The sequence below is a fragment of the Pan paniscus genome, chromosome 14 (genome assembly GCF_029289425.2).
Source record: "Pan paniscus chromosome 14, NHGRI_mPanPan1-v2.0_pri, whole genome shotgun sequence".
Classification (NCBI taxonomy): domain Eukaryota; kingdom Metazoa; phylum Chordata; class Mammalia; order Primates; family Hominidae; genus Pan; species Pan paniscus.
This window is the reverse complement of record NC_073263.2, coordinates 43,574,980-43,602,646: the sequence shown is the minus strand read 5'-3', so window position 1 is coordinate 43,602,646 and position 27,667 is coordinate 43,574,980. Positions and strand designations below refer to the sequence as shown.

General features: G+C 38.6%; 2 long non-coding RNA genes across 4 annotated transcripts in view; one reads left to right on the top strand and one right to left on the bottom strand.

The window, feature by feature from the left end:
* The window catches only part of LOC134728412 (uncharacterized), a 43,121-nt gene extending 40,112 nt beyond the window's left edge, over positions 1–3,009 (top strand). For both annotated transcript variants that reach the window (XR_010109679.1, XR_010109678.1), the window contains one exon: positions 217–3,009. This is a non-coding gene — a long non-coding RNA (uncharacterized LOC134728412). The remainder of the gene's footprint in view (positions 1–216) is intronic.
* LOC103784280 (uncharacterized) overlaps positions 1–27,667 on the bottom strand; it is a 197,688-nt gene that overhangs the window by 133,139 nt on the left and 36,882 nt on the right. The window lies entirely within an intron of this gene.

Below are 27,667 nucleotides of genomic sequence, written 5' to 3'. Positions count from 1 at the left end.
TTTCTAAGTGGAGGGGGCACCTTCAGCAAAAGAGCAAAGATTCTGTTCTTTGCCTCAATAAAGGGTGCTCCTTGTTGAAAGGTCACCTTGGCTTAGCTCCAGAAACTCTTCCTTCTCTGGACTTCAGGGACTTGGACTTCTTTCTCTGCATTCAGGCCAAAGGGCTGAGTCTAAGTGAGACTAAATTCCTAACTCAGACTTTTTTTTCTTCAACAGAAACATGCAGTTCTGAAGTCTGGCCAGCCACACCAAAGAGCTTTTCGCAAGACGGCACAGGCCAGGTAGAGGCAGCTGTGCAGTGGGAGGACTGTGATGTTTTGGACTAGAAAATAAGACACAAATGAGGCCAACAAAACACAGGCACTGCATAAAGGTGTCTTCTCCCCACTTTATAAGCCTTATGTGTGAAAATATTCAATGCCACAACAAGGCAAGCAAATAGGTCCTTGGAGGGAGGGATAGCTGGATTTTAATCCTGGCTCTACACTAAGGTCTTGGACTACTTACTGCAGGTCTCTGAGCTTCATAGTTTTATGTATAAAATAGGATGAAGACCATCCCCAAATCCACTTCGATGGTGAGAATTAGGTGACATGACAGCAGAAGGGCATTTAGAGCTTGGCACAGAAGGGGTCTCAACAAATGGTAGCTGTGTTTCATCGTTCATTTGAGAACTGATGTTTGGATCCTTTTCTGCATCTTGAAACATCCCAAAATATTCCTCCTTAAGCCCTGCAGTTGGATACTCATTGATACTTCTCTGTTCAATTTATACTGCGAGCAGGGGAGGGAGGCTTGAGCTTGGTTCCATGAACGAGGGTGAAGGGTGTAAGTCTCCCAGCTTCATTTCTGTCTCCTCCTCACCTGGGGAGCCATGGCCAATTCTCTTCCCAGGTCACTTGACTTCTCCATGACCATGACTTTCACCTTCTGCATTTTGGAACAATATACTCATGAATGCTAAGAAGCTTTTGTTTCTTTCTGCCTGTGCTGAGCCTGTCTACTATAAAAGAAAAATCACAATGGTTGTCATAGTTATGCTCTTTGCTTCCTGAGTGGAATAGCACCGGTTTTTATGTTACATTATACTGTATTCTGGATCTCTCTTTGATGGTCGGTTATGGAGAAGGTTTGCCAATTCTTTCTCTTACAATTCTTTTTAAATAAATCCTCAGAATTAAGGCCATTTTATTATCTTCTTTTACTTTTAAATAAATATATATATATATACACACACACACACATATGTATATATATGTATATATATATGTGTGTGTGTGTGTATATATATATATATATATATATATAAAATGCTCACCAACTTTTAAAAAAACATATTTAAACACCTGGAGTCTGCCATATAGTGGTATTGGGAAAGAATCCAGAAGAAATTGAGGCCACGGGAATATTTTAAAAGGCAGGGCTTGAACACAAATTCCTTCTGCTCCATTTGCATTGTAACCATTTAAGGTGAGGCCTTCTCAGCTCCTACCAGGACTGTTGTAAGAACCTTGAACTTGCTCTCTGGCCTGTTTCCCCTGCAGTGTGTGCTGCTCAAGTATCTCAGTCATCACGTGATACGCCAGCTCAAAGTTCCCCAATAGCTCCCCACTGATAGCAGGATAAAACCCATTGTCCTGAACCAGACATTCAAAATCCTTTACTATCAGCTTCCTTCTGACTTTCCAGGCACTTGACCCCTGTCAAGTGGGTTTGCTCATTGTCTCGGTGTGCTGTGAGAGTGCTTAAATACCTTTATTTTGTGCCCTAGAGTTACGGATCTCTCTGTTTTCCCCCTTCAGAAACCATTTTCCTCTTCCTTATCTGTCCAAATCTCACCCATGTCCTTTGTGTACTGTGACTGAAAGCTCAGTCTCCACATAGATGGAGACTGCAAAGGGCTACCTGTCTTGATGAGTAGCCATTTTGTGCTCCATTTCCCTTTGCCCACAAATGGATGGATATTCCTGGGCCGCATGGTGTCCTGTTCCCCACTTTTTCTTTGACTTTCACTGGCAGCTCTACTATCTTTCCCCTGCTCTGCTCCGGCGACTTCTTAGTCCCCTTTCTTTACAAATCCAGAAGGAACTTGATAGCACAGAGGTGTTGTTTCTCTGCTAGAATCTGTGTCCAAGCACATTTGCATATAGTTTTACAATTTTGTCTCCCACATTGTGCACCTGTCCTCCAGGAAAACTTCCCTGGGCAGGCAAGGAGAGGGGGAGTACTGATGTTTCCTGCCTGTCTGCTCTGTGCCTCTCCTGGACACATTTGGGCGCATGTAAATTGACCTACAAGCCTGTCAGGAGGTGTTTTGATCCACATTTTCAGAAAAGAGAACTGAAGCTCAGAGAGGGTTAATGACTTTCTCTGGGAGCGTTTGAAACCAGATATGATGCCAAAGATGAAAAAAAAATTGTTGTGGGATGGAGCTTGTTAGAACAGGCTTCACAGCTGTGGTGGGACCTGAGCCAGGCCTTGGTCTGTTGGGCAGGAGGAGAGAGCACCATGAGTGTGAGCAGCATCACCAAGATTTCAGACTCAATGTGACAATGTGATCCTTTACGGCTTCCAGAGATTGTACCTGATTTCCTTTAAGAATGCATATTAATGTTAATTGCTTGGTTTTGAGCATGCAAACGCTGAAATGTGCTAGAATGGTCAAAGTTCAGGGGTAAGTGAACTTTACCGCAGCATGTTAAGAACAGAATGAATGCTGACAAAGAAGCAGAGACTTTTTAATTTTAACTGCAGGTCAAAAGAGGACTCTTAACACAAGGTAGCTGAAACTGGGCAAACACACGATTCCAGATGGTTTTATACAGCATAAAAATGAATGAGCCAATGTGGGTTCATCGATGGTAACAAATGCACCAGTCTGTATGTGTGTGAGGGGGTATGTGGGAACTCTCTGTACTTTCTGCTCATTTTTGCTGTGAACCTAAAACTGCTCTAAAAAATAAAGTGTATTTTAAAAGAAAATTAAATTAAATGTTTAAAATTTTTAAATGAATGAGTCTAATTACCAAAGCTACCAATTGTGGCCGGAGGGGAGGGGAGGACGCACCCTCCTCTTGGTGTTTTGGAGCATAGACTCCTTGCTCAGCTATGTGAGCTTCATCGTCTTTTATTTTTCCAGCTCACTGGGTAATGAAATGCTTATGAGCACTGAAGGCCTAAAAAAACAAGGCATGAAATATTAACAAAAGGAGGAAGAAGAAAATGAAGAGAAGGAACTGGAACACATTTTATAACCCGTATATTGAAAAATAAAAAGCTGGCTGCACGTAACAGGTTGTAGAAGCATAATGATGAGGCGCCCAGGAAGAGGAGTTTTACAGAACATTTTACATATAATGACCTTATGAAGTTACTTATCTCTCTAATTTTCTGTTATCTCTTCACTAAAACAGAGCTAACAATACCTGCTTCATATGGTTATGGAAAGGATTAAATGAGATAAAGTATGTAAAATGCTTAGACCAAGAGCCTATATTCATTTTTTAAAAATATTTATTGAGTGCCTATTCTGGGCTAGATATCAAGGATTCAGTGACAAGCAAAACACATGATTCCTGATGGCCCACTGAGTTTTCAGTCTAAGGGGGAAACAGATGTCAAATAAAGAAACATAAAAATAATTATAAACTGTGGAGAGTTCAATAAAGAAAAAACTCAGAGTGATGTGAGGAAATAACAGGACCTCTGAGTAAATGATCAATAAATAGTAGTTAAAGAGACTTTTTTTTGTAACTATGACAGACTAGCTTCTATTAGACCAACACTTCACAAAGAACTGGGAAAAAAATGGATAATATATTTTAAAAACTACTTGAAGGATTATGAGAGCTATCAAGGCAGCAAGGGCATCAGTAGACAAAATTCCAGAGAGAAGATAAATACAAAGAAGTTAAGATCAAAATGCAGTTCTACTTTGTCCTTGAAGCATTAGCCTGCTCATAAGTGGCTGAAGATAGTTTTCACAATCTCATGAACAAAATTGGAGGTCATGGCTCAATGAGGAGAGGCACTGAGAAACACCCTAGGCTTTCAGCTGGGATCCCTCAAAGACAGCAATCTAAGCATAAAGGCAAACTAGGTATAGACCAGCTCTCACAAAAAGTAAAAGCAGCTCAGCCCAGTTGGACTAAGGTGACTTGGTTCACTTAACTGCCTGGCATTAACCTCTAGGAAGAAAGATAACATCATCCAGAACTTCAAATAATCTCTATAATTTTTCAAAGAATAAAGCCCAGCATTCTTTTTAAAAATATTCTAGAATACAAGGAGATAAGCCAAGTGACCAAAAATCATTTGGAGACAATAGAAAGAGATCCACAGGGGATCTAGATACTATATCGATCCTGGAGTTATCAGACACAGAGTTTAAATACTTTATTAAATATGTGAATGAAAGTTGTTGATGAGATGGAGAATTTCAACGGAAAACTAAAATCTATAAAAAAGAGTAAGAAGGAAATTCTAGAACTGAAACACAATAAATAAAATTTAAATTCAAGAAATTAATTAGGAGCAGACTGAACATAGCTGAAGAAAGAAATAATGAACTAGAATATAGGTCAGTAGAAAATATCTAGACTGAACCACAGAGAGGAAAAGAGAGTCAAACAAGATAAAAAGACAGTAAGAGATATTTAGGACATCGTAATGTCAGAAAGAGGAAAAAAGAAAGAATGGGTAGAAGCAATATTTGAAGTCACAGTTATAAGAAACACTATGAATCCAATGATAGACAAATACAAATAAACTTCAGCAGCGTGCACAGTAATAAAATTGTTGAAAACCAAAGACAAAGATAAAATGTTAATAGAGGAAAAAGGACACATTATCTTTAAGAACAGTAAGGCTGACAGCTGAATTCTTAACCAAAATTATGGATGCAAAAGACAATGGTAGGTCATCCTAAAGTGTAAAATATCCCTGCCAAAGTAAGATAATAAAAATACTGAAGTTGAAATTTTACTAATTTCTAATTCATTTTTTACTTTGTATATTTTTATTGTAAAATAAAAAAACACAAAGACAGAAACCACTCAAAACAAATGTATAGCTTAATAAATTATTTTAAGGCAGACACTCTTGTAACTGCCATAAAGAAATAGAACTTTTCCAGCCACTTGGAAATGTTCCTTGTGTGCTATCCTGATTGCAATGCACCACCTTCCCTAGAAGCAACCTTTACACTTTTATTGTAATCTCTTTCTTGTGTTTATAGCTTTATTACCCACATATGCATCCCTAGACACTATAGTCTAGAATTGCCCATTAAAAAATGTTTGATATATAAATCTCTTTTAATCCACTGCACCTCCCTCTATTCCTTTCTTCTCCTCAGACTTTATCTGTTGAAAATCTAAGGCTGTTTGACCTATAGAATTTCCTGAAGTCTAGATTTCATTAATCTCATAATCATAGAATATAGCCCAACAAGTCCTCTCTTCTCTGTGTTTCCAGCAAAATTTTAGCTGGACCCACAGCCTTGAACACTGTATTTTCCGGAAGAATTTGTCACTAATGCCTGCTCTAAAGGAAATACACAAGGGAGTTTTTCAGGCAGAAGAAAAGTGATGCTAAATGACAGCAAAAAATTGTAGCAAAGAATGAATAGTAAAAGAAAGATAAATATGTAAGTAAATCTAAATAAATATTGACTGTATAAGCCAATACTACTAATAATAAAGGTTTTAAATTTTTAATATGTAGATTTAAAATACATGACAATGATAGCCTAAAAGGCAGAAAGAAGATAAAGTCAAAATGTTCAAATATGCTTCAATTGTACAGAAATTGATAAAAGTACAAATTTGTATTATACTTTAACCAAAGCAGAATGCATGTTGAATCTCTAACATAACCTTTGAAAGTATGTAAAAAGATTATTTATAACTGCCAAGATGTGAAAAAATGGAGTAGCAAAACAAATTTGATTAACTCAAAAGAAAGTAAAGGAAAAAATGTAGAACAGATGAAACAAATTGGAAAAAATAACATAAAAAACCCCAAGGGTTTCAGCAATTATATTAAATGTAAATAATTCTTAACATTTATATTGTCAGACTGTATTAAAATGTAACAAGACCCAATAATGCAATGCTTACAAGAGAAGCATCTTGAATACAAGATACAGAAAAAAAAGTGAAATAATGGAGAGAGGTACACCATACAAACCCTAACTAAAAGAAAGCTGCCATAGTTATACTAATATTAAAACAAAGTAAATTGCAAGTCAAGAAGGACCCTCTGTAAAAGTGAAAATCCACTAGGATGATCAAATAGGCTTAAATTTGTGTGTTTTATCGTGTAGCTTCAGAATGTATAAAAAAAGATAGAATTAAAGCAGAAATAGGAAAATTCACAATCACAATGGAAGCTTTTAAACATATTTCTCACTGAAACTGGTAGAATAAACAAACAATGATAAAAAAGAAAGTCAGACATAGTCCCCACCTATATTGAACTTACAATAGATTAAAGGATGAATGAATGTAAAATTGCACATTAGCTGTTTGCTCTGAAGTAAAGGAAGACAGTTTTATGACAAGGAACATGGCTGGACTGAGGGAATCAAGAAAGGCCTTTCTGAGAGGGTGACACTTGATCTCAGCTCTGAAGGATGAATAATGGCTAATTAGGTGAATGTAAGAAGAAGTGTGAACCAAAGAGCATTAGATATTGGGCACATGTCATCCTCAAAGATGCTGTGGTTGGAAGTAAACATATGAGTTTGAAGAACTGGAAGGAGGTCCAAGTGACTAAAGTACAGTGGATCACAGTGTATGAAGAGAAGTAGCTCAAAGTCAAGCTGAAGACATGGGTCAGGCCAGAACATTCAGAATTTTGTCAGTCATGTACAGATCTTGGACTTTATCCAGAAAGCAATATTACTATTGGATTTATGTTTGAAAAAGATTATTCTAGCTGTGGCATAAGAATAAATTGTAGAAGGTCAGAGTTAACAGAGGAGGCTAGACAATCCAGCAGTTTGTACCAGTGATATAGTTTGGATATTTGTCCCCACCCAAATCTCATGTTGAATTGTAATCCCCAGCACTGGAGGTTGGGACCTGGTGGGAGATCATGGGGGCAGATGGATCACGGGGGCAGATCCCCCATGTCTTGGTACTGTCTTTGTAGTAGTGAGTTTTTGTGAGATCTGGTCATTTAAAAGTGTGTCACCTCCCCCGTACCTCTCTCTTGCTCCTGTTCTCACCATTTGATGTGCCTGCTCCCCTTTTGCCTTCTGCCATTATTGGATTGTTCCTGAGGCCTCCCCAGAAGCAGATGCTGCTGTGTTTCCTGTAGAGCCTGCAGAACTGTGAGCTAATTAAACTTCTTTTCTTATGAATTACCCAGTCTCAGATACTTCTTTATAGCAGTGCAAGAATGGCCTAACACAACCAGTAACTAGAGATGAAGGATGATAGTGATGACAGTGGAGATGGAGAGGAGTCAGAGTCAAGAGATATTAAAGGGGTAAAATCAACAGGCGTTGGTGAAGAATTCTACATGGTGGCTGAGGGCAAGGGAGTCATCAAGGATGTCTTTTTAGTTCTTTGGTTGTACAAGTGGGTTTAACAGTGATGCCATTCTCTAAGAAACACAGACCGGGTTTTGGAGGGAAAATAATAAATTCAGTTTTAGACATGTTGAGATTGAGGTTTTTCTTTTTTTTTTCTGTAAGGGATTGTTCTACAGGACATCTCTCAAGACACTTAATATATTTTCTCTTTGTGGTGTTTTTGGTTGGTTTTATTTGCTTGTTTTACTCCCTTCTGTCTGACATTTCAAAAATGCAATTGCAAGCCTTGACCGTGGATATTTATCATGTCACTGCATCAAAATATTGATGCTTGCCTAATTTGAACCTTCCCAGGGAGTAATGGAAACAAGAGAGAAGATGGAAAATGTGTCACTATCCCTAGGAGTGCTTGTGGGGTGCTGAACATTGACCCCAGTCAGAGTCTAAATGTGTCAGGGAATTTTCCTGGCTCTAGGTGTTAAAGGCCATTCAAGGAGGCAAGATTGTTTTCCTGGACGATGCCACACAAGGATGTTCAAGTCAAGTTTAGGAGAATTGGCTCTCAATGCACAGGGCCATTTCAATGAATTAGTAATGAGCTCTCCTTTCATTGAAAATTAATTCTGTCAAGGATATGAATCAGGTGTCATATGAAAAGAGAGGCCAATCAGCTCTTCCAAAGCAATTTCTTGTTAGAACACCAGGGTGGGTGATGCCATTTCTTTTGTTCCAGGGTGGTTGGGACCCTGTTGGCAGGTCATTTTGAAATTCTTTACATAAGAAAGAACACAGTCGGCCGGGCACAGTGGCTCATGCCTGTAATCCCAGCACTTTGGGAGGCTGAGGTGGGTGTATCACGAGGTCAGGAGTTCGAGACCAGCCTGACCAACATGGTGAAGCCCCATCTCTACTAAAAATACAAAAATTAGCCAGGCATGTGGTGCATGCCTGTAATCCCAGCTACTTGGGAGGCTGGGGCAGGAGAATTGCTTGAATCTCGGAGGTAGAGGTTGCAGTGAGCTGAGATCGCACCACTGCACTCCAGCCTGGGCAGCAGAGCGAGACTCCATCTCAAAAAAAAAAAAAAAGAAAGAACACAGTGAAGATGACAGCCTGAAGTGAAGTCTATTTATATCCAGAAAAAAAGACATATATTCATGATTATTTCTCTATTTTTTGGAATATTGACCAATAACCTTATGAGGATGTATCAGGCTTTTTTTGTTCAATACATTTGTCCTTCTTCTGTCTCATGTCACGTAATTCTTTCAGAATTTAAGTTATAAGAAATTGCATTTCTATTCATTAAGGTCTGATAAGAAATGTTTTATGGTATCTGATCTGAATGAGGATTGTAAGATTGTTTATGTGGTTAAAATTATGTGTTCTTCCTTAAAAGAGCTTGAATTTTAAGGTTTTGCCCTAAGTCATTATTATTGAGTCTACCTAAAGTTTCAACAGTTGCAGAACTGAAGAGAAGATCTGCTTCCTCACTTGGAATAGAGTCCTGAATTTTATAAGTATATGAAGAATATAGTTGGAGACAAATGATTTACAACTATTTCATAAGCAGTGGTAGATGTTCAGGAACTTGTTATTTCCATGGTTTCTTATATTTCTGATGTGCTTGAGGATCATCCCTTAGAAGTCTATAAAGTATCAGGCTATATATATCTAGCCTAGAACTGGGTGGAACAATGAACCATGACTGCTTAATATCAATGCTGCTTAACATAAAAGCGCCATCAAATTTTGAAGCAGGGAGGAACTTAAGCTATTTTGCTTAAGCCACTGCTCTCTGGTGGGCCAGTGATTTAGGATCCTGACTTATTTTAATCCTTCCACCTCCCATTATCTATAAGGAAGCAAAGGCACAGAGGGAAGTGTCCTGCCAAAAGTCACACAATTTGTATTTTAGAATTCACCTTCCTACAAGTTCTTCTTCAGAAGAAAAACTGAGTGTGTGAGCTAATCTTTATCTAACAGACTGATTTCACATATTACAAAGATAAAGTCTTGGATGATAGCACCAGACAGAACTATCCTTCATGAAGTTCCTCTTTGTGGGCTCTGGAAATTGGATGTGGGCTCTGCGAATTGGATGGCCATTTTTATTTCCTTTTTGTATTCTTGCAGACTCTGTCATAAAGAGGAAGCCATCAGGTTCTTGGATAATTGCTGAATGGAACTAAGGGAAATGAGAGGAGAGAAGCATCTCAGAGCATGTTTGGACTTGCTGCATGCCTTGGACCCTGCTACACACTGATAACTGAATATTGAGCCCTTGAGCTGATGAACAAGGGTCTTTGACTCGAGAGTGTTTTGCCTTCCTGTTTGCAAGCTTTGTGTTTGTTTCCTTTCCTCCAAGAGTACATTTTCTTACTCCCCATATGGCCCCAAACCACACATTGAGAACTATGGCCTAGAGTTTGTGATTAATGGAACCCTATCTCCACTCCAACCTCCACTCATTAACCAATGATCTCTACTGGTGCCTGTCACATTTACAAATATGTGAGAGGCCTTAATTTAAATCTGGAACTAAGCTAGTGATTTCAATTACAATATTCTGACTCATTCCGACATTATCATTGGGTAAAATAGCCTCAGTTTCCTTATCTGTAAAATGAATTCAATGTTGGCAACACTGGTCTTAAATAACTTTAAGAAAATTGCTGAAGGCTATGGCATATGACTTAGTGTATTATTATTTTATAATGGAGAGTTTTACCTACCAAAGGAAGGAGTTATCAGCTGCCCATTGCATTGCTGGTAATTTATTATTAATGATTTCTAAAAACTCTAACATTGCAGGAAGCTTCAAGCATCATTACTGCATTACATTTTGCTTTTGTGTTAATGGACAGCTATTTTTCACTGTCATTTTCATGAGTAGAAAGAGAGCACAGATGAACAATTTTAACAAATATAGGACAATAGAAGACATATTCCAGACTTCAGCATTTATTAATAGAATGATCAAATTCAGCCTTATCAGAATGGAGAACTTCCTGGTCACAGACAGTAATCTATATACCTCCTTCTCACCAGTGCCCTCACCTCGTTAACCCACTCAGAGGCAAGGGTCAGGAAACACTGCACTTAGTACTTTGTGCTTAAAAAATGAAAGAATCCAAATTATCACTTTTTGCTTTCTACATAGTTGAGAAAAAAAAGTAATGTTACAATCTCAGGCCATGGAGGAACTTCTATTCACTTCAACTGAACTTCTTTATGGATTAGAATGAGGAAGCCCTCTGATGTCACCAAAGAGGTCTTTTCCTTCTAGAAGGCTTTTAAAAAATCATGTTCCAGGGAGAGTTCTCTGTTTTTCAGACAATTCTTGGAAGTAAAGACCTCCTTCTCCCCTACAATCTGGAATAATCAACTGGGCTTGACAGCCCAGTTGCACATACTACAGAAGCAAAACTATCCTAACCCCCAATGTTAAAAAATGGAAGCAATTCTTTTCTATTGAAGTCACAAGTCCCCTTTCTACATCTTCAGCTTGTATTCTCTCTCGATTCCTAATATACCATTCATAGTAAAAATGCATGTGCCTAAGGATGGTTCTGTCTGAAGATGCTAACAGTCAGCAGAAACAAAGACATTGGGGGTCTCGTTTTATCTTCTTGTTGCAGGTAGTTAGACATAGACATGAGGGAGGCAAGACAGGGCTTTTCTCTGCCACCCACTAGGAATGTCAGGTGATGGTTCAACAATTATCATACTACCTCTCTAAAAAATGTGGCCAGAGCCGGGGAGAGACAGTCTCCAGCTGATCCACAGCTGTTAACATTAAAGTGTTAATTGAATGCCGATGTCAGGGAGAAGCAACTTCCTGGGCATACGCATTAAGAGACAAAATGGTAGAATATGATCTTCTGGGGGCACTCCACTAGAAAAGGGAAGAAAGCCTCAGATGGGCATGCATACAACTTCCTAAACACCCTGTGTATGCTCACTTCCCAAGGGTAAGGAGGGTACTACACATGTGGGCAGCTCACCTCAAGAGAAGAATCACGGGAAAGGGATGCAAGATGGCAGCCTATAAAGTCCTAGGATCATGGTTAAACACCACACTTGTTGTTCACCCACAATCTGGAATAATCTAAGTCTTGTTCTTCACATCACCCACTTCACGTTCTTCCAAGTGTTCTTTCCTTTTCTAAAGCCTTGTTTTTTGTTTGTTTGTTTGTTGCTTTTTAGTGGGTTTTTTTTTTTTTTTTTTTGACAAGAGTTTCACTCTTTTGCCCAGGCTGGAGTGCAGTGACTCAATCTCAGCTCACTGCAACCTCCGCCTCCCAGGTTCAAGCAATTCTCCTGCCTCAGCCTCCCGAGTAGCTGGGATTACAGAGGCCTGCCACCACTCCTGGCTAATTTTTGTATTTTTAGCAGAGATGGTGTTTCACCATGTTGGCCAGGCTGGTCTCAAACTCCTGACCTCGTGATCCACCCACCTTGGCCTCCCACAGTGCTGAGATTACAGGCGTAAGCCACCACACCCGGCCCTAAAGCCTTGTTAATAAACTTCCACTCCTGCTCTGAAACTTGCCTTGGTCTCTTTTTCTGCTTTATGCCCCTCAGTCAAATTCTTTCTTCTGAGGAGGCAAGAATTGAGGTTGTTGCAGACCCGTATGGATTTGCCACCAGTAACTCATATACCTGCCGCCAGTAACAATCTCTTCTTCTCCATGCTGCCCTTTGGTTAACTGATGCTGTAAGAACAAATTAACAAGTTTGAATGGTGTATTTTCAAAAGGATGAAGAATGCCAAGATAACAGCTCTCTGCAAACATGTTACAATTAGCAGATGTAAAAGGTGGAGGAAGGAGATACTTAGCAAGATGTATACATTCATTCATTATTTACATAGCTTATTTATATAGCTTAGAGCTAATGAATTGCATATTTTGTTTTGATAGCTTCTGACTTCATTGAGTTTTCCTTTATACAGTCCAAACATGTGCAAAAAATATTTTTTCATCCAATTACAGATGGTAGTGTATTTTTTTTTCCCAATCAGCAGGGATCTTAATTGTGTAGTAACAGTCAGCAGGAACAAGGACATCAGGGGTTTTGTTTTTGTCTCCTCTTATTTTTCATGCCTGCCCTGTTGTTTAGCTTTAGGTTATCTGATGCCAAGAAACAGCTCTAGATGCATCATATTTTCCATCCATTAGTCAATGCTAATCCAAAGAAGTGTTTCGTATACTGAGACATGGACAGGGAAGGTCTCAACAGGGAAGGTCTCTTGCCTTCGGTTACAAAACAAGTCATTGTTTATACTTGGAATCTGTTCTAGATGAATTAAAGGACAAAAGAGAATGCACTATCCATTAAACATCATGACAACTTGACTATAAAAACTCACAATTTGTTCAGAGCCAGTAAATGGATATTGTGGTATCTGTTATATGTATTATGGTCTAGTGAAGTATTTCCAAAAGGGTGTTTCATAGAAGAGAAGTCCCTGGGGATGCTTGAGAGAAAGGATTCTAGGTTTCAGTAAGTTGAGGAGTGTTTTATACAAGATCTCCCTCTTTGAGACTCATAATGTATATTAGAATTTTATAACTCTAACTGTTAAAAAACAAAACAAACAAAAATTGTTATAGTTGTGTAACCCAGCATTTAAAAATACATTATCCTGGATTTTTTTGAATAATACCTATTAACATCTGAAAGCAGCAAGTGAAACAAGTGATCTATAAATTATAGTTTGGAAATAGATAGGTATTTTTAATCAAAAGATGAAGTTTCCAGGCCCAGCGCGGTGGCTCATGCCTATAATCCCAGCACTTTGGGAGGCCGAGGCTGGCAGATCACCTGAGGTCGGGAGTTCAAGACCAGCCTGACCAACATGGAGAAACCCCATCTCTACTAAAAATACAAAAATCTGCCGGGCGTGATGGCACATGCCTGTAGTCCCAGCTAGGGAGGCTGAGGCAGGAGAATTGCTTGAATCTGGGAGGCGGAGGTTGCAGTGAGCCGAGATTGCACCATTGCACTCCAGCCTGGGCAACAAGAGCGAAACTCCGTCTCAAAAAAAAAAATGAAGTTTCCAATCTGAGGTCTGCTACTGATTAGTAGAGCAGCACAATCCACCATCATATCATACAATACTCCACTATGTATCAATAATTCTTTCTTTTAAATGAAAATAACAATACAAGCAAAAATTTGTTAAGTTCTTATGATGTGTCAGGCACTATACTAAGTGCTTCATATGCCTTATAACTTATAATCTCTTAAACTTGTTTATTTTTAAATAAACTCAAGTAGTACAGGAATACATTTTCATTTTAAAAAGTTAAAAAAAGGTATAAATAAAATTTCTTTACATTTAGTCTGTAAGCATCTGGATCTTTTTCTGTGCATTTAAATAAAAACGTGTCTTTGCAAAAGAACATACGTTTCTCATTTTTTAAAACATAAACCATAAACAGAGTCATGTTATGTATATTGTTGTGCAACTAGCTCTTTGCATTTAAAAGTATATGTTAAACATATTTTTATGCCAGTACCTGTACATCGACCACATTCCTTTTCATGATTTCATGACATTTTGTATGTACATCCATACATGTATACGTACCATAAATTTTTTATGCGTAAATATTCAGATTATTTGCAAATTTTTCACCAACGTAAACAAACAATTTTTGTTTCTGTTTCTTGTGGTATGGCTTGTAGATAGCCTTGAAGGATGTGGTAACTGAAACAACCATAATGCTGGAGAAGAAAGAATCTAATGACTGGTGCATAAGAAAGGAATCCACAGAGGTCAAAAACAAAGTGAAAGTAGAGACCCCATGGAGAAAGAGATTGCCAAAGTTGTCTTTCTTTCTGAGATTTTCTGCTGAACTCTGGAAAATTTGAGCTAGTCTAGTGAAATCAGAGGAGTCAGGAAGTGAAACTTAAGGTCCATATAAGGAAATGAAGCCTATAGAGAACGCCCAACATAAAGCTGGTATCCAAAGGGCCATGCCTTCAGTGTAATAGTAAACAAGGAGTAAAACCACCATTAGAAGGGACAACAAAGAAATTTGCCTGGATCAACCTGGGTGCTGGGTAGAGGATGAGGGGAATCTCTCCTGAGAATTCAAACCATTAAACCTGACCACGGTGTGTTTGCTGTCTAATTCACAATGTCTTTGTGTTTCAAAAAAAAATTAAGAATATCAAGTGGCCCCATGTTAGTGGTGTCTTTCATCATATTATTAAGCCAAACAAATCCAAATACTCTTAGAGGAATTTGAAGTCAGTTCTCAAAGAATTCCCACTGAAAATGTTATAAGAAAAATAAGCAGTCTACAGTCAAAATTCACAAAACACTTAAAGAACAAAGAAGCCATAAGTAAAAACCAGCAGAAAAAATAAACAGAAGAATCAAACTCGCAAAGACTTCATATACTGGAATTATGAGATACTAAAGATAAAATATATTTAATGTTTTGAGAAATAAAGGAAAGGAAGAATATCAACAATAAGAAATTTTCTAAGAAGAACCAAATATATTTGTAAAGGAGTCACTAGAGAAGTTTTAGAGCTTCTAGAAGTAATAAACATACAACCTGAAATTAGTAAGGCAATGTAAACAGCAGATAAGACAGATGCAGCTAGAGAGTGAATTAGTCAATTGGGAGATGTAGCTAAAGAAACTATACAGAATACAGTCCGGAGACATTAAAAGATAGAAAGTATGAAAGAGAGTAAAGAGAGATGGAGAATACAGTAGGAACATTTGATATATATTAGTGAAAGCTTTAGAGAGATATAATTCAGATAATGAGAAAAATACAATATTTGGAGAGATAATGACTGATAATTGCTTTTAGTTGTCAAAAGACTCCAATCCTCATGTTCAAGAAGGCCAATGAGTCACAAGTCTGATAAACAAGAGAAATTCATACTTAAACATATTATAGTGAAGCAAAACACCAAAAGGGAGGAAGGAAATGATTTTTAAAACAGCAAGTAGAAGACACATCCACGTACAAAGAAAAGGCAATTAGAGTGGTGGCTAACTTCTCAACAGCAATAATGACAGCAAAAATTTCTTCATGCTGAGAGGATATAAATGTCAACTTAGAATCTTGTACTAGGAAACCATCTTTCAAGAATGAGGTTGAAGTAAAGATATTTTCTATCCTTCTGCTTAGCCATTTTTACTGTGTTCTATTTACCTGTTACAGACTGGTTGCTTCACTTCTGAGCACTGCCTCTGCATTCCAGATAGGAAAATGGGAAATGACAAAGGGCAAGAAAACATGCCAGCTGGGCCCTCTCCTCTTTTCCTGGAAGTCCTGTCCACATTTCCATTTACTTCTTATTGGACAAAACGCCATCCAATAGCCTCATTTATCTGCAGAGGAGTCTGAGACATGTTGCCTTCCCCAACAAAATGTAGCTTTTGTTTGTAAAAAGGAAGAGTACGGTAGACAGCAGATAAGCTACTAATTAATGATTTCTATTATATCAAGAATAAAACATGGTTCTATCCTCAAAGAAATCATAGTCTAATGGGGGAGATGGACCTATAAGAAAAGGTAAAGGTAAATGTAGAATTCCACACAGGTATTTCCATCGTCCTTCTTAAACATTAAATGGGGAAGGTTGACTACCATCATTTTGGATTTTTGTTGGTTGATCATTCAATCAGAAAACCAACCATTTGAGGGTGTGGTGGCTCACGCTTGTAATCCCAGCATTTTGGGAGGCTAAGGTAGGTAGATCACTTGAGGTCAGGAGTTTGAGACTAGCCTGGCCAACATGGCAAAAACCTGTCTCTACTCAAAATACAAAAATTGGCTGGACATAATGGCGTGCACCTATAGTCCCAGCTACTCAGGAGGCTGCGGCATGGGAGTCACTTGAATCGGGAGATGGAGGTTGCAGTGAGTCGAGATGGTGCCACTGCACTCCAGCCCGGGTGACAGAGAATCAGACTCTGCCTCAAAAATAAAAAACAAAACAAAGAAAACTGACCAACTGAGTTTAGCAATCAGCCTCTTGTGCTAGGAATTATACTGGGTCAGGAATAAAGAAAAATCAAATGTGGTTCCCACTAGTGGAAGATGTCAGGCAGAAACAAATACTCTAGTTCAAAAAATTATTACAGCATAAATAGAGGAAAATAAATAAAATAGGGTGCTATGGGTGGAATTATTTCCCCCAAAATCCATGAGTTGAAGTCCTAACCCCCAGTACCACAGAATGTGACCTTATTTGGAGATAGGATCTTTAGAGAGATAATCTTACAGAGTTAAAACGAAGTCACTGGGGTGGGCCCTAATCTAATAGGACTGGTGCCCTCGTAACCAGGAGAAATTTGGACATAGACACACAGAGAGAGAGGAGATGTGAAGAGACATAGGAAGAAGGCCATTTGCAAACCAAAGAGAGAACCTTGAATCAAATCATTCTTTTACAGCCCTCAGAAAGAACCGACCTTGCTGACACCTTGATTTTAGAGCTCGAGCCTCCACAACTATGAGACAATCCATTTCTGTTACATAAGCCATGCGGTTTGTGGTACTTTGTTATGGCAACCCTAGCAAATTAATACAGAGACAGTGGTAAATTCTCCTTGAGGCATGAAGAGTGAAAATGTTTTAGGAAAGCCCTCGTGGATTATCTGAAGGTTGGGTTCCAGAATGAGCAGGCATTCCCCAAGCAGTTAGAGAAGAAAGGGCAATAGGAATTTCAGTCCAAAAGGATGTTATGAGTAGAGATTTAGAAGTGAGATAAAGCATGGTTTCTTAGTCCATTTGGGTTTCCATAACAAAATGCCACAGACAGTGTGGCTTATAAACAGCAGAAATTTATTTCTTATAGTTCTAGAAACTGGGAAGTCCCAGATCAAGCCACCAACAGTTTCAGTGGTGAGGGTCCACTTCCTGTTTCATAGATGGTCTTTTTTCACTGTGTCTTCACGTGGCAGAAGAAATAGGGATTTCTGGGATCTCTTGTTAAAGCTACTAATCCTGTGAGGAGCCCTTATGACCTAAAAACCTTCTAAAGTCATCACATTAGGATGCCTCCAAATACCAGCACATAGGGCAATAGATTTCAACACACGACATTCAGTCTCTATCCTGTGGCATGACCTGAGAAAGCACTACAGCAGGAACGTAAGTTTTGCGGTAGAATGTCATGAGAGAGGAAACTGCAGTAATAGAGTAGCCAGATTAAGAAGGACCTTTGATACCACAAAAAAAGTGTCTCTTTGAAAAAGAAATATGAAGTAGAACAGTCTTTGTGACTAATTTTCCATAGGACCCAAGTCTGTTTTTTATTTCTATGATGACATTTAAATGAGCCTTCCTAATCAGTTAAAACTGATGCTCAGTGGAAATTTGCCCCCTCCATTCTCTGGTGAATTTTGCACAATACCCAGGGTGTTAGTACATTTTGCATTGCTGTAAAGGAATACCTAAGACTGGGTAATTTATAAAGAAAAGACGTTTATTTGGCTCATGGTTCTGCAGGCTGTGCAAGCATGGGACCAGCATCTGCTCAGCTTCCAGTGAGGACTCAGGAAGTTTTTACTCATGGCAGAAGGAGAAGCGGGAGGAGACATGTCACATGGCCAGAGAGGGAAGCAAGAGAGAGAGGAAGGCGTGCCACATTCTTTCAAACAACCAGCTCTCATGTAAACTAAGAGTGAGAACTCACTCATTAACGCAAGGACAGCACCAAGACATTCATGAGGGATCTGCCCCCATGAGCAGAGACCTGAGGGAGGTGAGGGAGGTGGCTATTTGGATGGCTGTCTGAGGCAAGGGTAGTCCAGGAAGAGGGAAGAACCAGGGCACAGGATTTAAGCAGCACACAGACTGTGTCAAGGAACCACAGGGAGTTCTGTGTGGCTGAAGCAGAGCGGGCAAGGAGGGCACAGCTATAGCAGCTGAGGTATTGCAGAAGCAAACATAAGGCCCAGATCATACAGGGCCTTATGGCCATTGTAAGAATGTTGGATTTGATTCTGAGTAAAAGGAGGAGACTTTGCAGGCTTTTGAGCAGAGGAGTGGCATGATCTGATTCATGTTTAGGAAGGGTCAGCGCTAGCTTCTGGGCTGATGACAGATGGTGGACAGCAAGGGTAGAAGCAGAGAGACTGATGGGCATTTAGGGCAGTGATCCAGGCAAGAGATAAAGCTGGTGCTGACCTGCTCGGTAACAGTGGAGGTTGTGAGAAATGGCTGAATCCCTTCCTCTGTCCTCATCCCACCCTCGAGTCCATAAACACTGAGAAATGCACTCACTCCTCCACTCAGCAGAGGTGGAGAAACAGGATAAAGGAGAAAAGTCTTGATATTCTTGTGCAAATGGAGGCTGTAAAATTGACAAGATAAAGAGTGTATTTGGGGGTTGATAATTTTTGTAGGGTTAAGTGGTATGTCCAGGGAAATAGGGAAAGTAAAGATACCAAGAAAGGAAAGGAACAAAAATAAGACTTCAGGAAGAGAGGATTGGGATCTAGGAAGAGAAAGAAAAGAAATTCACTTGGGAAACAGCCTTCGTTGTTTAGTGCAAAGGAAGAAAGAAGTAGCAGGGCATCCAACCCCTCCCTTGATCCTTTTACCTTTTGACCAACGGTTCTTGACGGATGGCTTTAGCCCTCAGGGGACATTTGGTCATTGTAACTGCTGGAAAGGAGTGCTACTGGCATCTAGAAGCAGTAGAGGCCAGGGATACTACTAAACATCCTACATCGACAGGACGGAGCTTCACGGCGAAGAATTACGTGGCCCAAGATGCCGGCAGTGCTGTGGCTGAGAAGTCCTGCTTTACACTTATAACTGAACCTTTGAGTAAAGAACTGATTTTGTCATTCTCAACATGTAGTATATTTATTATCATTGCAAGGAAAGGCAGGTGAATGGTTTCGGAAAAGAAAGGGCCCATGACTCTCCTCCACAGTTAACGGTACAACCCATTTGGAAGATGTTTGATTGTCCTGACAACCTCTCTCTGTGTCCCACTGCTCTATTCAGCATCGAGGGGGCTAAGTGGGTGGGTATATTCATGGTGGTACAAAAGAATTAAAGTAAAACAAGTGGAGGTTACACTTTCCTGACACTCAGAATTATCCTGATATTGGTTAATTTTGAAAGCTGGCTCATAAAATTGACTTAATTTATTATGTGACCAAAATAGTATTTTAATTAGTTTAGATTATAGATTAATAGTTATGGTATAGGTTTTTTAAAATCTGAGAAATAACTCAAGACCCTAAGCATCACAACATGGATCCTATGGAAAAATGTATTCTGAGTCAAATATGACACAAGTACCATACAACTTGACACTGAAGAAACCCTCCTTGACACCGTGCCAGAAATTCCCTTCAAAGACCCATTTCACATGTACCTTGAAATCAATGGCTGTTTGTCACAAGGGTCTCCAAAGTAGGGTTCAGGCATCCCAGAGCTAAGCATAACAGACTTCTATTTACTTACCTTAAATAATAAATAAAGGAGTAAAATTCACCATTAACATGAGGACTGATACAGGTTTCCTCACTTGGTCCAAGTGTTAGAGGTTTGTGTAACCAACAATTGGCAGGGGTTTCACAAGACAGAGGTGTTAATGGCAGCACCTTCCAGCACTTTTTCATTTTCAGCATATTCCAGTATTTTGTAGTTTACATATGCCTGTGACCATGACCACAAAATACTTTTATACTACACAGAGTTTCCTTAGTTATCTCATAGTAAGTTACTTAGAAGAGCTGTTAAGTTTTAAAATGAGTTACTTTCTTCTGTAAAGATACTAGTGTTCCAAAATTGCTTACCATTTCTACCATGACAAGTGGCTAATAGTTAAGCTAGTTGATATTTTAAAAATATTAACACATCAATTTTAATGATAAGTAAGAAAGAAATTGCTTTTGAAAGAAATGTGTGCTATAGAAAGAGAATTTGAAAAAAGATGTTTGAAAATGCTCCTTGGTTATGTGATCTTGATGCTGAAAACAATGTAGACAACCTATTTAGAAATCTCTTGTCTGTACCATTATAAAATTCAAGACAATTTTTTATTATGTCAAAAATCTTTCAGAGAGTTTCATTGAATTTTTAAATCAATGTTTTAGAAAATAAAAAAATACTCACCTTCAAAATTGTGAGAAAAATGAATTGATGCCAGAGAAGATGAAAATTAATAAATTTTAACAAAAAGGTTTTTTTATATAATTACGAATGAGACTAAAAAATCAGAATATTATATTGTAAACTCAATCAACAACTTTCAATGAGATCTTTGTAAGATATCTTTTTAACTTAATGGTTATTAAAACCAAGTAATGAAGTCGACTGTTGTTATAACCCAGAACTTGGAATCACTATATCACAAACTACAAAACCAAGATAAAAAACAATGACAAAGTCCTGGTAGATTGTTTATTGAAGGACTTCACAATTCTCTCTTGAAAACCATGCCTTTTGGGTATTCTCTTCCCACACAGACATGGGGCTTCGTCTATATGACTTGCTTTGCTGAAGAGATCACTAGCAAGTATGATGCAAACAGGCTTGAAAACATACTTAGATAAATTCAAGCAATAATAAGCTTGAATTTTACTACATATCTATTAGAGTAACTAAAATCCAAAACACTGACAATGTAAAATGCTGAGTGAGGTTGTAGAGCAACAGGAACTCTCATTCATTGCTGGTGCAAATGTAAAACAGTATAGCCATTTTAGAAGGCAGTTTGACAGTTTCTTGCAAACTAAACATAACCTTACCAAATGATCCAGCAATCACACTTCTTGCTACTTACCCACATTAATTGAAAACTTAGGTTCACACAAAAATCTGCCCATGAATGTTTACAGCAACTTTATTTCAGTGGGTGAATGAATAAACAAAGTATGGTACATTATGCAATGGAATATTATTTAGTTACAAAAAGAAAAAACCTTATCAGTCATGAAAAAACAAGAAAGAACTTTAATAACATTTTGCTAAGTGAAAAATACTGGTCTGAAAATGCGATATACTGTAAGATTCCAAATATAAGACATTCTGGAAAAGGCAAGTTTCCAGAGATAGTTAAAAAAAAAAAAATCAGTGGTTGCCAAGAGTATGGGGGGAGAGAGAGAGGGATGGATAGGTGGAACTTAAGGTATTTTAGTGGAACTATTGTATATAAAACTGTAATGGTGAATGCATGACATCATGCATTTGGCAAAACCTATAGAACTGCACAGCACAGCGTGAATCCTAATGTAAACTGTGGACTTTAGTTAATAATAATGTATGGATATTTGTTCACCAACTGTAGCAAAAGTACTGTATTGGTGCAAGATGTTAATAGGGGAAACTGTTGGGGGGGATGCAAGTGGGTAGAGAAGGGGTATTTTGGGAAGTTTGCTTTTCTGCTAAATTTTTTCTGTAAACCTAAAAATGCTCTAAAAATAAAATCTATAGGCTAATGCAGGCAGATCACAAGGTCAGGAGATAGAGACCATCCTGGCCAACATGGTGAAACCCTGTCTCTACTAAAATACAAAAAATTAGCCTGATGTGATGGTGTGTGCCTGTAATCCCAGCTACTCAGGAGGCTGAGGCAGGGGAATTACTTGAACCTGGGAGGTGGAGATTGCAGTGAGCCAAGTTTGTGCCACTGTAGTCCAACCTGGCCACAGAGTGAGACTACGATTCAAAAAAAAAAAAACAAACAAAAAAACTTACACATTTGGACCTGCCTCTCTTGCTGCTGGGAGCCCTGTGACCATGTGAAAAAGCCCAAGTTATCCCACTAGAGAGGCCACATGGAGGAAAACCAAGACATCCGGGCTGCCAATTTCCAACTTAGAACATCCTGGACCATCCAACTCCAGCTGAGATGCCAGCTGACTGCAGTCACATGACTGAGCCTGGAAGTGAGCAGCCTTTGAACCATCCAGAGAAGCAAAGCTCAAGCTGCCACCTCACAGAATTGTGAGGAAGTGAATGCAAGGTGTTTTCAGTCACTACATTTTTGAGTGTTTTGTTATATAGTAAAGGCTAACTGATACAGAAGTATATTCAATAATAATGTTTATAGTGAGAGCACATGGGTTCTATTTTATTAAGAAAATATGCATTTATTAAAGTATTGTTTATTTCTCCTATATTTCATCTTTTAAAATTATTGTATTTGAACATAATAGATGCACATTATATACATTCTTAATATATAATAATAAATTAATATACATATAACTTTCAATGATAAAAGTGAATAATCAAAATATTTGAAAGAACATCCCATGCTGGGGATAAGGGACTCTGGAAACCCAGAAAATTCTTTGCAGTCTTCAGGTCCTAGGAGTGCGCCTCCTCCCTCCTAATCTTTCCAGTGGTTCAGCCATTTCTTAAATATGAGATAATAGGGCAGGTAAGTATAATTCAGAGTGGCCTGTAATTATTTTATGCCAAACAGAACTTCAGCCAACAAATAAAGGTAAAATCTACAAATGTCTACTTAATTTTTCATTTTTAAAGAACAAATATCCTCGAGCTGTCGTTGTTTTTATAGTTGTAAACCTGTTACTGATTCTAACCTGATTTGAGAATTAGTATGAGTCCTTGATGTAACTGCAATTCTTTCAAACTCAGTTTCAATAGGAAGAATCAATGTCATGAAAATGGCCATACTGCCCAAAGTAATTTATACATTCAATGCTATCCCCATCAAGCTACCATTGACTTTCTTCACAGAATTGGAAAAAAGTACTTTAAACTTCATATGGAACAAAAAAAGAGCCCACATAGCCAAGACAATCCTGGACAAGAAGAACAAAGCTGGAGGCATCACACTACCTGACTTCAAACTCTACTGAAAGGCTACAGTAACCAAAACAGCATGGTACTCATACCAAAACAGATATATAGACCAATGGAACAGAATGGAGGCCTCAGAAATAACACCACACATCTACAACCATCTGATCTTTGACAAGCCTGACACACACAAGCAATGGAGAAAAGACTCCCTATTTAATAAATGGTGTTGGGAAAACATATGCAGAAAACTGAAACTGGACCCCTTCCTTACACCTTTTACAAAAATCAACTCAAGATGGATCAAAGACTTAAAAGTAAGACCTAGGACCATAAAATCCTAGAAGAAAAGCTGGGCAATACTATTCAGGACATAGGCATGGGCAAGGACTTCATGTCTAAAACACCAAAAGCAATGTCAACAAAAGCCAAAATTGACAAATGGGATCTAATTAAACCAAAGAGCTTCTGCACAGCAAAAGAAACTATCATCAGAGTGAAGAGGCAACCTACAGAATGGGAGAAAATTTTTGCAATCTATCCATCTGACAAAGGGCTAATAACCAGAATCTACAGAGAACTTAAACAAATTTATGAGAAAAAAACAACCCCATCAAAAAAATGGGCAAAAGATATGGACAGACACTTCTCAAAAGAAGACATTTATGCAGCCAACAGACACATGAAAAAATGCTCATCATCACTGGTCATTAGAGAAATGCAAATCAAAACCACAATGAGATACCATCCCACACCAGTTAGAATGGCGATCATTAAAAAGTCAGGAAACAACAGATGCTGGAGAGGTTGTGGAAAAATAGAAATGCTTTTATGCTGTTGGTGGGAGTGTAAATTAGTTCAACCATTGTGGAAGACAGTGTGGCGATTCCTCAAGGATCTAGAACTGGAAATACCATTTGACCCAGCAATCCCATTACTAGGCATACACCCAAAGGATTATAAATCATTCTATGATAAAGACACATGCACATATATATTTATTGCAGCACTATTCACAATAGCAAAGACTTGGAACCAACCCAAACGTCCATCAATGGTAGACTGGATAAAGAAAATGTGGCACATATGCACCATGGAATACTAAAGAGCCATAAAAAAGGATGAGATCATGTCCTTTGCAGGGACATGGGTGAAGCTGGAAACCATCATTCTCAGCAAACTATCACAAGATCAGAAAACCAAACACCACATGTTCTCACTTACAAGTGGGAGTTGAACAATGAGAACACATGGACATAGGGAGGGGAACATCACACACCTGGGCCCGTTGGGGGGTGGGGGGCTAGGGGAGGGATAACATTAGGAGAAATACCTAAATACCTAATGTAGGTGACGAGTTGATGGGTGCAGCAAACCACCAGGGCATGTGTATACCTATGTAACAAAACTGCACATTCTGCACATGTAACCCAGAACTTAGAGTATAATAATAATAATAATAATAATAATAATAGTTCCCATTTTAAAAAAAAGTGGCAAGATGCTTAACTCAAATGATATCCATTTTTATATTTAATTAACATCACTATAAATACAGGAATACATTGAATTAAAAACAATCTCTGCATAAGCGAAGCCAGTGTTGATTCTAAATAAACTTCAAGCATCATCTTCCAACATCAGTTCTCAATTGATCTAGTTTTTTCAAGCAAAAATGCTTATTTTGCTGTAAGCAAGACTACTGGAATATTGCTATTTTAATCCTAATGTGCTTCATTCAGATGAGGGGGCATCTACTTCTCCTATTCTTATTTTACTGATGAAAATACATACAGAAGCATTCTAGTAATAAAGGGCTTATCAAAATCTCACAATAAATGGATAGTAAATTTCACAAATGGAACCTGGGTTGCGATGCTATTTAGATTTCCCTGTGTATAATGCTCTTCATATCCTGTATTATAGCAACAAATAATTGTAATATATTGTTTTATGTAATTACTTTAAAATTTTAATTTCCAAATAGAAGATAGATAAACTATTGCCTGAGAATGCAGGCATAACAAATTCAGCAATGAATGGCTTCTGTCCCTTGTAAATAATGGCCGTTTTGATAACCTTGATTCAAGGTGTGACAAATATTATAATGAAGGTTATGCTAGGTTAATTATATTTCATGTTGCAGGCATTGCAAATTGAATTGCTTATTTACAGCCATTTATTACAGTTAGAAAGTACTGTCATCAATTTTGATTTAGATGAATTTTATTGAGCAGGAGGGGGTTGGTTTAATTGAAAAAGTTTCTATTTTAAAACACACTTGTGTTCTATTTTCTGGGTTTGAACATGTAAGACCTATACTTGCTACTCCTCAATGACTTCTTGCATGTACTTGATTTAATTGAATTGAGTAATAAAACTTATACCCTTAACAGAAATTTCCAATTAAAATGTACAGGAATATTACAATTATTTGAAGAGACATAACTGTAGCAGATATATGTCAACCTATCCTGACAATATAATCGTCTACATTAAGTGATTTCACATCTTTGAGTAAAGGCCCAAATGTTACACTATCTCAAAAGGGTCAAGAGAACACATTTGGATTAGAAGGACTAAGATCTTGACTTCATGAAAGTGTGTCAAGCCATATAGTTTATTGTACACTGTGTTTACAGCTCTATATTTCCATCAGTTACTATTTGTTTGACACAGTGTGCCTGGAAGTATACTAGGTGCATTAGTCTGTTTTTGTGTTGCCATAAAGGAATAGCAGAGACTGAGCAATTTATTTTAAAAAACAGGCTTAATTGGCACACAGTTCTGCAGGCTGTGCAGAAAGCATGGCACTGGCATCTACTCCACTTCTGGTGAGACCTCAAGGAGCTTCCACTCATGGCAGAAGGTGAAGCAGGAGCAGACACATCACATGGTGAGAGAGTGAGCAAGAGAGAGACTCTTTTAAACAACCAGATCTTGCATGAACTCAGAGTGAGAACTCACTTACTAGTCAAGGGGATGGTGCTAAGCTGTTCATGAGGGATCTGCCTCCATGATCCAATACCTCCCACTAGACCCCACTTCTAACATTGCAGGTCACATTTCAACATGAGATTTGGAGGGGAGAAAACATCCAAAACATACCATTTCACCTCTGGCCCCCCAAATCTCATGTTCTTCTCACATTGTAAAATACAATCATTGCATCCTAATAGTTCCTCAATGTCCCAACTTGTTTCAGCATCAAGTCCAAAGTCCAGTCTTATCTTGTCAATTTTACAGCCTCCATTTGCACAAGAACATCAAGACTTTTCTCCTTTCTCCTGTTCTGCTAGCTCTGCTGTGTGATGAGTGAGTGCATTTCTCAGTGTTTATGGCCTCAAGAGTGGGATGAGGACAGGGGAAGGAATCCAACCACTTCTCACAACCTCCACTGTTACCAAGCAGGTCAGCGCCAGCTTTATCTCTTGCCTGGATCACTGCCCTAAATGCCCATCAGTCTCTCTGCTTCTAACCTTGCTGTCCACCATCTGTCATCAGCCCAGAAGCTAGCGCTGACCCTTCCTAAACATGAATCAGATCATGCCACTCCTCTGCTCAAAAGCCTGCAAAGTCTCCTCCTTTTACTCAGAATTAAATCCAACATTCTTACAATGGCCATAAGGCCCTGTATGATCTGGCCCTTACGTTTGCTTCTGCAATACCTCAGCTGCTATAGCTGTGCCCTCCTTGCTCACTCTGCTTCAGCCACACTGAACTCCCTGTGGTTCCTTGACACAGTCTGTGTGCTGCTTAGATCCTGTGCCCTGGTTCTTCCCTCTTCCTGGACTACCCTTGGCTCAGACAGCCATCCAAATAGCCACCTCCCTCACCTCCCTCGGGTCTCTGCTCAAATGTTAACTTCTCTGTGAGGCCTATTCTGCTTATCCTGATGAACAACACACTTCCCATTCCCTGCCACAGCTTTCCCAACCACCTTACCTGCTCTCCTTTTCTTTCTCGTAGCATTTACTAATACACATATACTTGTTATGTAATAAGACGTCTTATGTATTTACTATTTTTTGCCTTTGTCTGTTTTTGTTTGCCAATGTATTCAGTGTCTAGAATGGCACATGGTACATAGTAGGCATTTGATAGATAGTTATTAAATGAGTGAGTGAGTGAAGATTAAATTCTGGTCTTGTCGGAAATGGGACGGAGAATGGAGAGGGTCTTGACCTCTCTTACAATCCCAAGATCGTGGCATTATTGACAGTTCGAGCCAGATAAGGCTTTGTTGCATAGTGCCTAGCACAAGGTCCATTCAGAGGATTCATTTCCTCTTGAAAGCCCTTATCTGGTCTGTACCTCAGACTCATTTTCTCCCTACTAGCATAATTTT